The 14,970-nt window shown below is 41.4% G+C and overlaps 6 non-coding genes across 6 annotated transcripts; all 6 read right to left on the bottom strand.

Annotated features, from left to right (window-relative positions):
* Positions 1-502: 502 nt before the first annotated feature.
* TRNAY-GUA (transfer RNA tyrosine (anticodon GUA)) lies at positions 503-588 on the bottom strand. The gene is given in 2 exon segments: positions 503-538; positions 552-588. It is a non-coding gene; the product is annotated as a tRNA-Tyr (tRNA).
* A 2,489-nt stretch (positions 589-3,077) lies between these two features.
* Positions 3,078-3,163, bottom strand: TRNAY-GUA (transfer RNA tyrosine (anticodon GUA)). The gene is given in 2 exon segments: positions 3,078-3,113; positions 3,127-3,163. It is a non-coding gene; the product is annotated as a tRNA-Tyr (tRNA).
* A 1,191-nt stretch (positions 3,164-4,354) lies between these two features.
* TRNAY-GUA (transfer RNA tyrosine (anticodon GUA)) lies at positions 4,355-4,440 on the bottom strand. The gene is given in 2 exon segments: positions 4,355-4,390; positions 4,404-4,440. It is a non-coding gene; the product is annotated as a tRNA-Tyr (tRNA).
* Positions 4,441-7,537: 3,097 nt separating this feature from the next.
* On the bottom strand, positions 7,538-7,623 carry TRNAY-GUA (transfer RNA tyrosine (anticodon GUA)). Its single transcript is given in 2 exon segments — positions 7,538-7,573; positions 7,587-7,623. It is a non-coding gene; the product is annotated as a tRNA-Tyr (tRNA).
* Positions 7,624-11,368: 3,745 nt separating this feature from the next.
* Positions 11,369-11,454, bottom strand: TRNAY-GUA (transfer RNA tyrosine (anticodon GUA)). Its single transcript is given in 2 exon segments — positions 11,369-11,404; positions 11,418-11,454. It is a non-coding gene; the product is annotated as a tRNA-Tyr (tRNA).
* Positions 11,455-11,997: 543 nt separating this feature from the next.
* Positions 11,998-12,083, bottom strand: TRNAY-GUA (transfer RNA tyrosine (anticodon GUA)). The gene is given in 2 exon segments: positions 11,998-12,033; positions 12,047-12,083. It is a non-coding gene; the product is annotated as a tRNA-Tyr (tRNA).
* Positions 12,084-14,970: the final 2,887 nt, after the last annotated feature.

Here is a 14,970-nt window from a genome sequence, read left to right on the forward strand (position 1 = left end):
TAAACATCTCTTGCAATGTGTGCAAAATACTACAAATTTGGCTTGTGAGGTTCCCGAATTGAGTAAAAGCACATCAGTTCCCAATTAAAAAAATGACCCCCTCCGCAGTCTCCCGCATGTTAATGACCACCATACTAAGGGGGAAAAGTTGAAAGGCGGCGCCTCACAGGCCATCTCCTCAGAGTATTCAGCCGTGTTGGGCCTTGACAATATTTTAATATCTTGGATGGTGTATAGTCTTCTCTCATTTCCCTTGAGAAATCAAGATTGTCAAGGGGATTCTGCTGTTTTGCCAGTTCATAGCAAGAGATGGGGATCCAAAACACCTGACAGGAAACCAATGAAGATTCGTGTTGGACAGAAAAATAACGTGGCCACAGCCTCAAAGCAAAAGGCATCTATTTTCAGTGATGAAATATAATATAATTATAAATTGTCTGTTATTTTACTTTCCAAGTATTTTACTTTCCAAGTATTCAATAAAATGTGCATTTGGCAAGAGTCCTTCGAGCCGGATTTGAACCAGCGACCTAAGGATGCCTGTTTTACCACTACAGTCCTCCACTCTACCAACTGAGCTATCGAAGGCTTGGCAAATCAACTCTAGCAAACTCAATACGAGCTTCCACTTCAACCGTCGACTTGTAAACATCTCTTGCAATTCGTGCAAAATACTACAAATTTGGCTTGTGAGGTTCCCGAATTGAGTAAAAGCACATCAGTTCCCAATTAAAAAAATGACCCCCTCCGCAGTCTCCCGCATGTTACTGACTACCATACTAAGGGGGAAAAGTTGAAAGGCGGCACCTCACAGGCCATCTCCTCAGAGTATTCAGCCGCGTTGGGCCTTGACAATATTTTAATATCTTGGATGGTGTATAGTGTTGTCTCATTTCCCTTGAGAAATCAAGATTGTCAAGGGGATTCTGCTGTTTTGCCAGTTCATAGCAAGAGATGGGGATCCAAAACACCTCACAGGAAACCAACGAAGATTGGTGTCGGACAGAAACATAACGTGGCCACAGCCTCAAAGCAAAAGGCATCTATTTTCAGTGATGAAATATAATATAATTATAAATTGTCTGTTATTTTATTTTCCAAGCATTTTACTTTCCAAGTATTCAATAAAATTTGCATTTGGCAAAAGTCCTTCAATCTGGATTTGAACCAGCAACCTAAGGATGCCTGTTTTACCACTACAGTCCTCTGCTCTACCAACTGAGCTATCTAAGGCTTGGCAAATCAGTCTCTAGCAAACTCAATACGAGCTTCCACTTCAACCGTCGACTTGTAAACATCTCTTGCAATTCGTGCAAAATACTACAAATTTGGCTTGTGACGTTCCCGAATTGAGTAAAAGCACATCAGTTCCCAATTAAAAAAATGACCCCCTCCGCAGTCTCCCGCATGTTACTGACCACCATACAAAGGAGGAAAAGTTGAAAGGTGGCGCCTCACAGGCCATCTCCTCAGAGTATTCATCAGTGTTCGGCCTTGACAATATTTTAATATCTTGGATGGTGTATACTGTTCTCTCATTTCCCTTGAGAAATCAAGATTGTCAAGGGGATTCTGCTGTTTTGCCAGTTCATAGCAAGAGATGGGGATCCGAAACACCTCACAGGAAACCAATGAAGATTGGTGTTGGACAGAAACATAACGTGGCCACAGCCTCAAAGCAAAAGGCATCTATTTTCAGTGATGATATATAATATAATTATAAATTGTCTGTTATTTTATTTTCCAAGTATTTTACTTTCCAAGTATTCAATAAAATTTGCATTTGGCAAAAGTCCTTCGAGCCGGATTTGAACCAGCGACCTAAGGATGCCTGTTCTACCACTACAGTCCTCCGCTCTACCAACTGAGCTTTCGAAGGCTTGGCAAATCATTCTCTAGCAAACTCAATACGAGCTTCCACTTCAACCGTCGACTTGTAAACATCTCTTGCAATTCGTGCAAAATACTACAAATTTGGCTTGTGAGGTTCCCGAATTGAGTAAAAGCACATCAGTCCCCAATTAAAAAAATGACCCCCTCCGCAGTCTCCCGCATGTTAATGACCACCATACTAAGGGGGAAAAGTTGAAAGGCGGCGCCTCACAGGCCATCTCCTCAGAGTATTCAGCCGTGTTGGGCCTTGACAATATTTTAATATCTTGGATGGTGTATAGTGTTCTCTCATTTCCCTTGAGAAATCAAGATTGTCAAGGGGATTCTGCTGTTTTGCCAGTTCATAGCAAGAGATGGGGATCCAAAACACCTGACAGGAAACCAATGAAGATTCGTGTTGGACAGAAAAATAACGTGGCCACAGCCTCAAAGCAAAAGGCATCTATTTTCAGTGATGAAATATAATATAATTATAAATTGTCTGTTATTTTACTTTCCAAGTATTTTACTTTCCAAGTATTCAATAAAATGTGCATTTGGCAAAAGTCCTTTGAGCCAGATTTGAACCAGCGACCTAAGGATGCCTGTTTTACCACTACAGTCCTCTGCTCTACCAACTGAGCTATCAAAGGCTTGGCAAATCAACTCTAGCAAACTCAATACGAGCTTCCACTTCAACCGTCGACTTGTAAACATCTCTTGCAATTCGTGCAAAATACTACAAATTTGGCTTGTGAGGTTCCCGAATTGAGTAAAAGCACATCAGTTCCCAATTAAAAAAATGACCCCCTCCGCAGTCTCCCGCATGTTAATGACCACCATACTAAGGGGGAAAAGTTGAAAGGCGGCGCCTCACAGGCCATCTCCTCAGAGTATTCAGCTGTGTTGGGCCTTGACAATATTTTAATATCTTGGATGGTGTATAGTGTTCTCCCATTTCCCTTGAGAAATCAAGATTGTCAAGGGGATTCTGCTGTTTTGTCAGTTCATAGCAAGAGATGGGGATCCAAAATACCTCACAGGAAACCAACGAAGATTGGTGTCGGACAGAAAAATAACGTGGCCACAGCCTCAAAGCAAAAGGCATCTATTTTCAGTGATGAAATATAATATAATTATAAATTGTCTGTTATTTTACGTATTTTACTTTCCAAGTATTCAATAAAATGTGCATTTGGCAAAAGTCCTTCGAGCCGGATTTGAACCAGCGACCTAAGGATGCCTGTTTTACCACTACAGTCCTCCGCTCTACCAACTGAGCTATCGAAGGCTTGGCAAATCGTTCTCTAGCAAACTCAATACGAGCTTCCACTTCAACCGTCGACTTGTAAACATCTCTTGCAATTCGTGCAAAATACTACAAATTTGGCTTGTGACGTTCCCGAATTGAGTAAAAGCACATCAGTTCCCAATGAAAAAAAATGACCCCCTCCGCAGTCTCCCGCATGTTACTGACCACCATACTAAGGGGGAAAAGTTGAAAGGCGGCGCCTCACAGGCCATCTCCTCAGAGTATTCAGCCGTGTTGGGCCTTGACAATATTTTAATATCTTGGATGGTGTATACTGTTCTCTCATTTCCCTTGAGAAATCAAGATTGTCAAGGGGATTCTGCTGTTTTGCCAGTTCATAGCAAGAGATGGGGATCTGAATCACCTCACAGGAAACCAATGAAGATTGGTGTTGGACAGAAACATAACGTGGCCACAGCCTCAAAGCAAAAGGCATCTATTTTCAGTGATGAAATATAATATAATTATAAATTGTCTGTTATTTTATTTTCCAAGCATTTTACTTTCCAAGTATTCAATAAAATTTGCATTTGGCAAAAGTCCTTCAATCTGGATTTGAACCAGCGACCTAAGGATGCCTGTTTTACCACTACAGTCCTCTGCTCTACCAACTGAGCTATCGAAGGCTTGGCAAATCAGTCTCTAGCAAGCTCAATACGAGCTTCCACTTCAACCGTCGACATTCAAACATCTCTTGCAATTCGTGCAAAATACTACAAATTTGGCTTGTGAGGTTCCCGAATTGAGTAAAAGCACATCAGTTCCCAATTAAAAAAATGACCCCCTCCGCAGTCTCCCGCATGTTAATGACCACCATACTAAGGGGGAAAAGTTGAAAGGCGGCGCCTCACAGGCCATCTCCTCAGAGTATTCAGCCGTGTTGGGCCTTGACAATATTTTAATATCTTGGATGGTGTATAGTGTTCTCTCATTTCCCTTGAGAAATCAAGATTGTCAAGGGGATTCTGCTGTTTTGCCAGTTCATAGCAAGAGATGGGGATCCAAAACACCTGACAGGAAACCAATGAAGATTCGTGTTGGACAGAAAAATAACGTGGCCACAGCCTCAAAGCAAAAGGCATCTATTTTCAGTGATGAAATATAATATAATTATAAATTGTCTGTTATTTTACTTTCCAAGTATTTAATAAAATTTGCATTTGGCAAAAGTCCTTTGAGCTGGATTTGAACCAGCGACCTAAGGATGCCTGTTTTACCACTACAGTCCTCCGCTCTACCAACTGAGCTATCAAAGGCTTGGCAAATTAACTCTAGCAAACTCAATACGAGCTTCCACTTCAACCGTCGACTTGTAAACATCTCTTGCAATTCGTGCAAAATACTACAAATTTGGCTTGTGAGGTTCCCGAATTGAGTAAAAGCACATCAGTTCCCAATTAAAAAAATGACCCCCTCCGCAGTCTCCCGCATGTTACTGACCACCATACTAAGGGGGAAAAGTTGAAAGGCGGCACCTCACAGGCCATCTCCTCAGAGTATTCAGCCGCGTTGGGCCTTGACAATATTTTAATATCTTGGATGGTGTATAGTGTTCTCTCATTTCCCTTGAGAAATCAAGATTGTCAAGGGGATTCTGCTGTTTTGCCAGTTCATAGCAAGAGATGGGGATCCAAAACACCTCACAGGAAACCAATGAAGATTTGTGTTGGACAGAAAAATAACATGGTCACAGCCTCAAAGCAAAAGGCATCTATTTTCAGTGATGAAATATAATATAATTATAAATTGTCTGTTATTTTACTTTCCAAGTATTTTACTTTCCAAGTATTCAATAAAATGTGCATTTGGCAAAAGTCCTTCGAGCTGGATTTGAACCAGCGACCTAAGGATGCCTGTTTTACCACTACAGTCCTCCGCTGTACCAACTGAGCTATCGAAGGCTTGACAAATCAGTTTCTAGCAAGCTCAATACGAGCTTCCACTTCAACCGTCGACATTCAAACATCTCTTGCAATTCGTGCAAAATACTACAAATTTGGCTTGTGAGGTTCCCGAATTGAGTAAAAGCACATCAGTTCACAATTAAAAAAATGACCCCCTCCGCAGTCTCCCGCATGTTACTGACCACCATACTAAGGAGGAAAAGTTGAAAGGCGGCGCCTCACAGGCCATCTCCTCAGAGTTTTCATCAGTGTTCGGCCTTGACAATATTTTAATATCTTGGATGGTGTATAGTGTTCTCCCATTTCCCTTGAGAAATCAAGATTGTCAAGGGGATTCTGCTGTTTTGTCAGTTCATAGCAAGAGATGGGGATCCAAAATACCTCACAGGAAGCCAACGAAGATTGGTGTCGGACAGAAAAATAACGTGGCCACAGCCTCAAAGCAAAAGGCATCTATTTTCAGTGATGAAATATAATATAATTATAAATTGTCTGTTATTTTACTTTCCAAGTATTTTACTTTCCAAGTATTCAATAAAATGTGCATTTGGCAAAAGTCCTTTGAGCCGGATTTGAACCAGCGACGAGCTATCGAAGGCTTGGCAAATCATTCTCTAGCAAACTCAATACGAGCTTCCACTTCAACCGTCGACTTGTAAACATCTCTTTCAATTCGTGCAAAATACTACAAATTTGGCTTGTGAGGTTCCCGAATTGAGTAAAAGCACATCAGTTCCCAATTAAAAAAATGCCCCCCTCCGCAGTCTCCCGCATGTTACTGACCACCATACTAAGGGGGAAAAGTTGAAAGGCGCGCCTCACAGGCCATCTCCTCAGAGTATTCAGCCGTGTTGGGCCTTGACAATATTTTAATGTCTTGGATGGTGTATAGTGTTCTCCCATTTCCCTTGAGAAATCAAGATTGTCAAGGGGATTCTGCTGTTTTGTCAGTTCATAGCAAGAGATGGGGATCCAAAACACCTCACAGTAAACCAACGAAGATTGGTGTCGGACAGAAACATAACGTGGCCACAGCCTCAAAGCAAAAGGCATCTATTTTCAGTGATGAAATATAATATAATTATAAATTGTCTGTTATTTTATTTTCCAAGCATTTTACTTTCCAAGTATTCAATAAAATTTGCATTTGGCAAAAGTCCTTCAATCTGGATTTGAACCAGCGACCTAAGGATGCCTGTTTTACCACTACAGTCCTCTGCTCTACCAACTGAGCTATCGAAGGCTTGGCAAACCGTTCACTAGCAAGCTCAATTCGAGCTTCCACTTCAACCGTCGACATGCAAACATCTCTTGCAATTCGTGCAAAATACTACAAATTTGGCTTGTGAGGTTCCCGAATTGAGTAAAAGCACATCAGTTCCCAATTTAAAAAATGACCGCCTCCGCAGTCTCCCGCATGTTACTGACCATCATACTAAGGAGGAAAAGTTGAAAGGCGGCGCCTCACAGGCCATCTCCTCAGAGTATTCATCAGTGTTCGGCCTTGACAATATTTTAATATCTTGGATGGTGTATGGTGTTCTCCCATTTCCCTTGAGAAATCAAGATTGTCAAGGGGATTCTGCTGTTTTGTCAGTTCATAGCAAGAGATGGGGATCCAAAACACCTCACAGGAAACCAACGAAGATTGGTGTCGGACAGAAAAATAACGTGGCCACAGCCTCAAAGCAAAAGGCATCTATTTTCAGTGATGAAATATAATATAATTATAAATTGTCTGTTATTTTACTTTCCAAGTATTTTACTTTCCAAGTATTCAATAAAATTTGCATTTGGCAAAAGTCCTTCGAGCCGGATTTGAACCAGCAACCTAAGGATGCCTGTTTTACCACTACAGTCCTCTGCTCTACCAACTGTGCTATCAAAGGCTTGGCAAATCAATCTCTAGCAAACTCAATACGAGCTTCCACTTCAACCGTCGACTTGTAAACATCTCTTGCAATTTGTGCAAAATACTACAAATTTGGCTTGTGAGGTTCCCGAATTGAGTAAAAGCACATCAGTTCCCAATTAAAAAAATGACCCCCTCCGCAGTCTCCCGCATGTTAATGACCACTATACTAAGGGGGAAAAGTTGAAAGGCGGCGCCTCACAGGCCATCTCCTCAGAGTATTCAGCCGTGTTGGGCCTTGACAATATTTTAATATCTTAGATGGTGTATAGTGTTCTCTCATTTCCCTTGAGAAATCAAGATTGTCAAGGGGATTCTGCTGTTTTGCCAGTTCATAGCAAGAGATGGGGATCCAAAATACCTGACAGGAAACCAATGAAGATTCGTGTTGGACAGAAAAATAACGTGGCCACACCCTCAAAGCAAAAGGCATCTATTTTCAGTGATGAAATATAATATAATTATAAATTGTCTGTTATTTTACTTTCCAAGTATTTTACTTTCCAAGTATTCAATAAAATGTGCATTTGGCAGAAGTCCTTTGAGCCGGATTTGAACCAGCGACCTAAGGATGCCTGTTTTACCACTACAGTCCTCCGCTCTACCAACTGAGCTATCAAAGGCTTGGCAAATCAACTCTAGCAAACTCAATACGAGCTTCCACTTCAACCGTCGACTTGTAAACATCTCTTGCAATTCGTGCAAAATACTACAAATTTGGCTTGTGAGGTTCCCGAATTGAGTAAAAGCACATCAGTTCCCAATTAAAAAAATGACCCCCTCCGCAGTCTCCCGCATGTTACTGACCACCATACTAAGGGGGAAAAGTTGAAAGGCGGCACCTCACAGGCCATCTCCTCAGAGTATTCAGCCGCGTTGGGCCTTGACAATATTTTAATATCTTGGATGGTGTATAGTGTTCTCTCATTTCCCTTGAGAAATCAAGATTGTCAAGGGGATTCTGCTGTTTTGCCAGTTCATAGCAAGAGATGGGGATCCAAAACACCTCACAGGAAACCAATGAAGATTCGTGTTGGACAGAAAAATAACATGGTCACAGCCTCAAAGCAAAAGGCATATATTTTCAGTGATGAAATATAATATAATTATAAATTGTCTGTTATTTTACTTTCCAAGTATTTTACTTTCCAAGTATTCAATAAAATGTGCATTTGGCAGAAGTTCTTCGAGCCGGATTTGAACCAGCGACCTAAGGATGCCTGTTTTACCACTACAGTCCTCCGCTGTACCAACTGAGCTATCGAAGGCTTGCCAAATCAGTCTCTAGCAAGCTCAATACGAGCTTCCACTTCAACCGTCGACATTCAAACATCTCTTGCAATTCGTGCAAAATACTACAAATTTGGCTTGTGAGGTTCCCGAATTGAGTAAAAGCACATCAGTTCACAATTAAAAAAATGACCCCCTCCGCAGTCTCCCGCATGTTACTGACCACCATACTAAGGAGGAAAAGTTGAAAGGCGGCGCCTCACAGGCCATCTCCTCAGAGTTTTCATCAGTGTTCGGCCTTGACAATATTTTAATATCTTGGATGGTGTATAGTGTTCTCCCATTTCCCTTGAGAAATCAAGATTGTCAAGGGGATTCTGCTGTTTTGTCAGTTCATAGCAAGAGATGGGGATCCAAAATACCTCACAGGAAACCAACGAAGATTGGTGTCGGACAGAAAAATAACGTGGCCACAGCCTCAAAGCAAAAGGCATCTATTTTCAGTGATGAAATATAATATAATTATAAATTGTCTGTTATTTTACTTTCCAAGTATTTTACTTTCCAAGTATTCAATAAAATGTGCATTTGGCAAAAGTCCTTTGAGCCGGATTTGAACCAGCAACGAGCTATCGAAGGCTTGGCAAATCATTCTCTAGCAAACTCAATACGAGCTTCCACTTCAACCGTCGACTTGTAAACATCTCTTGCAATTCGTGCAAAATACTACAAATTTGGCTTGTGAGGTTCCCGAATTGAGTAAAAGCACATCAGTTCCCAATTAAAAAAATGCCCCCCTCCGCAGTCTCCCGCATGTTACTGACCACCATACTAAGGGGGAAAAGTTGAAAGGCGCGCCTCACAGGCCATCTCCTCAGAGTATTCAGCCGTGTTGGGCCTTGACAATATTTTAATGTCTTGGATGGTGTATAGTGTTCTCCCATTTCCCTTGAGAAATCAAGATCGTCAAGGGGATTCTGCTGTTTTGTCAGTTCATAGCAAGAGATGGGGATCCAAAACACCTCACAGGAAACCAACGAAGATTGGTGTCGGACAGAAACATAACGTGGCCACAGCCTCAAAGCAAAAGGCATCTATTTTCAGTGATGAAATATAATATAATTATAAATTGTCTGTTATGTTATTTTCCAAGTATTTTACTTTCCAAGTATTCAATAAAATTTGCATTTGGCAAAAGTCCTTCAATCTGGATTTGAACCAGCGACCTAAGGATGCCTGTTTTAGCACTACAGTCCTCTGCTCTACCAACTGAGCTATCGAAGGCTTGCTAAATCAGTCTCTAGCAAGCTCAATACGAGCTTCCACTTCAACCGTCGACATTCAAACATCTCTTGCAATTCGTGCAAAATACTACAAATTTGGCTTGTGAGGTTCCCGAATTGAGTAAAAGCACATCAGTTCACAATTAATAAAATGACCCCCTCCGCAGTCTCCCGCATGTTACTGACCACCATACTAAGGGGGAAAAGTTGAAAGGCGGCGCCTCACAGGCCATCTCCTCAGAGTATTCAGCCGTGTTGGGCCTTGACAATATTTTAATATCTTGGATGGTGTATAGTGTTCTCTCATTTCCCTTGAGAAATCAAGATTGTCAAGGGGATTATGCTGTTTTGCCAGTTCATAGCAAGAGATGGGGATCAAAAAAACACCTCACAGGAAACCAAAGAAGATTGGTGTTGGACAGAAAAATAATGTGGCCACAGCCTCAATGCAAAAGGCATCTATTTTCAGTGATGAAATATAATATAATTATAAATTGTCTGTTATGTTATTTTCCAAGTATTTTACTTTCCAAGTATTCAATAAAATTTGCATTTGGCAAAAGTCCATCGAGCCGGATTTGAACCAGCGACCTAAGGATGCCTGTTTTAGCACTACAGTCCTCTGCTCTACCAACTGAGCTATCGAAGGCTTGGCAAACCGTTCTCTAGCAAGCTCAATTCGAGCTTCCACTTCAACCGTCGACATGCAAACATCTCTTGCAATTCGTGCAAAATACTACAAATTTGGCTTGTGAGGTTCCCGAATTGAGTAAAAGCACATCAGTTCCCAATTTAAAAAATAACCGCCTCCGCAGTCTCCCGCATGTTACTGACCACCATACTAAGGAGGAAAAGTTGAAAGGCGGCGCCTCACAGGCCATCTCCTCAGAGTATTCATCAGTGTTCGGCCTTGACAATATTTTAATATCTTGGATGGTGTATGGTGTTCTCCCATTTCCCTTGAGAAATCAAGATTGTCAAGGGGATTCTGCTGTTTTGTCAGTTCATAGCAAGAGATGGGGATCCAAAACACCTCACAGGAAACCAACGAAGATTGGTGTCGGACAGAAAAATAACGTGGCCACAGCCTCAAAGCAAAAGGCATCTATTTTCAGTGATGAAATATAATATAATTATAAATTGTCTGTTATTTTATTTTCCAAGTATTTTACTTTCCAAGTATTCAATAAAATTTGCATTTGGCAAAAGTCCTTCGAGCCGGATTTGAACCAGCGACCTAAGGATGCCTGTTCTACCACTACAGTCCTCCGCTCTACCAACTGAGCTTTCAAAGGCTTGGCAAATCATTCTCTAGCAAACTCAATACGAGCTTCCACTTCAACCGTCGACTTGTAAACATCTCTTGCAATGTGTGCAAAATACTACAAATTTGGCTTGTGAGGTTCCCGAATTGAGTAAAAGCACATCAGTTCCCAATTAAAAAAATGACCCCCTCCGCAGTCTCCCGCATGTTAATGACCACCATACTAAGGGGGAAAAGTTGAAAGGCGGCGCCTCACAGGCCATCTCCTCAGAGTATTCAGCCGTGTTGGGCCTTGACAATATTTTAATATCTTGGATGGTGTATAGTGTTCTCTCATTTCCCTTGAGAAATCAAGATTGTCAAGGGGATTCTGCTGTTTTGCCAGTTCATAGCAAGAGATGGGGATCCAAAACACCTGACAGGAAACCAATGAAGATTCGTGTTGGACAGAAAAATAACGTGGCCACAGCCTCAAAGCAAAAGGCATCTATTTTCAGTGATGAAATATAATATAATTATAAATTGTCTGTTATTTTACTTTCCAAGTATTTTACTTTCCAAGTATTCAATAAAATGTGCATTTGGCAAGAGTCCTTCGAGCCGGATTTGAACCAGCGACCTAAGGATGCCTGTTTTACCACTACAGTCCTCCACTCTACCAACTGAGCTATCGAAGGCTTGGCAAATCAACTCTAGCAAACTCAATACGAGCTTCCACTTCAACCGTCGACTTGTAAACATCTCTTGCAATTCGTGCAAAATACTACAAATTTGGCTTGTGAGGTTCCCGAATTGAGTAAAAGCACATCAGTTCCCAATTAAAAAAATGACCCCCTCCGCAGTCTCCCGCATGTTACTGACTACCATACTAAGGGGGAAAAGTTGAAAGGCGGCACCTCACAGGCCATCTCCTCAGAGTATTCAGCCGCGTTGGGCCTTGACAATATTTTAATATCTTGGATGGTGTATAGTGTTGTCTCATTTCCCTTGAGAAATCAAGATTGTCAAGGGGATTCTGCTGTTTTGCCAGTTCATAGCAAGAGATGGGGATCCAAAACACCTCACAGGAAACCAACGAAGATTCGTGTTGGACAGAAAAATAACGTGGCCACAGCCTCAAAGCAAAAGGCATCTATTTTCAGTGATGAAATATAATATAATTATAAATTGTCTGTTATTTTACTTTCCAAGTATTTAATAAAATTTGCATTTGGCAAAAGTCCTTTGAGCTGGATTTGAACCAGCGACCTAAGGATGCCTGTTTTACCACTACAGTCCTCCGCTCTACCAACTGAGCTATCAAAGGCTTGGCAAATTAACTCTAGCAAACTCAATACGAGCTTCCACTTCAACCGTCGACTTGTAAACATCTCTTGCAATTCGTGCAAAATACTACAAATTTGGCTTGTGAGGTTCCCGAATTGAGTAAAAGCACATCAGTTCCCAATTAAAAAAATGACCCCCTCCGCAGTCTCCCGCATGTTACTGACCACCATACTAAGGGGGAAAAGTTGAAAGGCGGCACCTCACAGGCCATCTCCTCAGAGTATTCAGCCGCGTTGGGCCTTGACAATATTTTAATATCTTGGATGGTGTATAGTGTTCTCTCATTTCCCTTGAGAAATCAAGATTGTCAAGGGGATTCTGCTGTTTTGCCAGTTCATAGCAAGAGATGGGGATCCAAAACACCTCACAGGAAACCAATGAAGATTTGTGTTGGACAGAAAAATAACATGGTCACAGCCTCAAAGCAAAAGGCATCTATTTTCAGTGATGAAATATAATATAATTATAAATTGTCTGTTATTTTACTTTCCAAGTATTTTACTTTCCAAGTATTCAATAAAATGTGCATTTGGCAAAAGTCCTTCGAGCTGGATTTGAACCAGCGACCTAAGGATGCCTGTTTTACCACTACAGTCCTCCGCTGTACCAACTGAGCTATCGAAGGCTTGACAAATCAGTCTCTAGCAAGCTCAATACGAGCTTCCACTTCAACCGTCGACATTCAAACATCTCTTGCAATTCGTGCAAAATACTACAAATTTGGCTTGTGAGGTTCCCGAATTGAGTAAAAGCACATCAGTTCACAATTAAAAAAATGACCCCCTCCGCAGTCTCCCGCATGTTACTGACCACCATACTAAGGAGGAAAAGTTGAAAGGCGGCGCCTCACAGGCCATCTCCTCAGAGTTTTCATCAGTGTTCGGCCTTGACAATATTTTAATATCTTGGATGGTGTATAGTGTTCTCCCATTTCCCTTGAGAAATCAAGATTGTCAAGGGGATTCTGCTGTTTTGTCAGTTCATAGCAAGAGATGGGGATCCAAAATACCTCACAGGAAGCCAACGAAGATTGGTGTCGGACAGAAAAATAACGTGGCCACAGCCTCAAAGCAAAAGGCATCTATTTTCAGTGATGAAATATAATATAATTATAAATTGTCTGTTATTTTACTTTCCAAGTATTTTACTTTCCAAGTATTCAATAAAATGTGCATTTGGCAAAAGTCCTTTGAGCCGGATTTGAACCAGCGACGAGCTATCGAAGGCTTGGCAAATCATTCTCTAGCAAACTCAATACGAGCTTCCACTTCAACCGTCGACTTGTAAACATCTCTTTCAATTCGTGCAAAATACTACAAATTTGGCTTGTGAGGTTCCCGAATTGAGTAAAAGCACATCAGTTCCCAATTAAAAAAATGCCCCCCTCCGCAGTCTCCCGCATGTTACTGACCACCATACTAAGGGGGAAAAGTTGAAAGGCGCGCCTCACAGGCCATCTCCTCAGAGTATTCAGCCGTGTTGGGCCTTGACAATATTTTAATGTCTTGGATGGTGTATAGTGTTCTCCCATTTCCCTTGAGAAATCAAGATTGTCAAGGGGATTCTGCTGTTTTGTCAGTTCATAGCAAGAGATGGGGATCCAAAACACCTCACAGTAAACCAACGAAGATTGGTGTCGGACAGAAACATAACGTGGCCACAGCCTCAAAGCAAAAGGCATCTATTTTCAGTGATGAAATATAATATAATTATAAATTGTCTGTTATTTTATTTTCCAAGCATTTTACTTTCCAAGTATTCAATAAAATTTGCATTTGGCAAAAGTCCTTCAATCTGGATTTGAACCAGCGACCTAAGGATGCCTGTTTTACCACTACAGTCCTCTGCTCTACCAACTGAGCTATCGAAGACTTGGCAAACCGTTCACTAGCAAGCTCAATTCGAGCTTCCACTTCAACCGTCGACATGCAAACATCTCTTGCAATTCGTGCAAAATACTACAAATTTGGCTTGTGAGGTTCCCGAATTGAGTAAAAGCACATCAGTTCCCAATTTAAAAAATGACCGCCTCCGCAGTCTCCCGCATGTTACTGACCATCATACTAAGGAGGAAAAGTTGAAAGGCGGCGCCTCACAGGCCATCTCCTCAGAGTATTCATCAGTGTTCGGCCTTGACAATATTTTAATATCTTGGATGGTGTATGGTGTTCTCCCATTTCCCTTGAGAAATCAAGATTGTCAAGGGGATTCTGCTGTTTTGTCAGTTCATAGCAAGAGATGGGGATCCAAAACACCTCACAGGAAACCAACGAAGATTGGTGTCGGACAGAAAAATAACGTGGCCACAGCCTCAAAGCAAAAGGCATCTATTTTCAGTGATGAAATATAATATAATTATAAATTGTCTGATATTTTACTTTCCAAGTATTTTACTTTCCAAGTATTCAATAAAATTTGCATTTGGCAAAAGTCCTTCGAGCCGGATTTGAACCAGCAACCTAAGGATGCCTGTTTTACCACTACAGTCCTCTGCTCTACCAACTGTGCTATCAAAGGCTTGGCAAATCAATCTCTAGCAAACTCAATACGAGCTTCCACTTCAACCGTCGACTTGTAAACATCTCTTGCAATTTGTGCAAAATACTACAAATTTGGCTTGTGAGGTTCCCGAATTGAGTAAAAGCACATCAGTTCCCAATTAAAAAAATGACCCCCTCCGCAGTCTCCCGCATGTTAATGACCACTATACTAAGGGGGAAAAGTTGAAAGGCGGCGCCTCACAGGCCATCTCCTCAGAGTATTCAGCCGTGTTGGGCCTTGACAATATTTTAATATCTTAGATGGTGTATAGTGTTCTCTCATTTCCCTTGAGAAATCAAGATTGTCAAGGGGATTCTGCTGTTTTG

This window comes from Ambystoma mexicanum, chromosome 1p (genome assembly GCF_040938575.1).
Source record: "Ambystoma mexicanum isolate Mex_15411 chromosome 1p, UKY_AmexF1_1, whole genome shotgun sequence".
NCBI classification, from domain to species: domain Eukaryota; kingdom Metazoa; phylum Chordata; class Amphibia; order Caudata; family Ambystomatidae; genus Ambystoma; species Ambystoma mexicanum.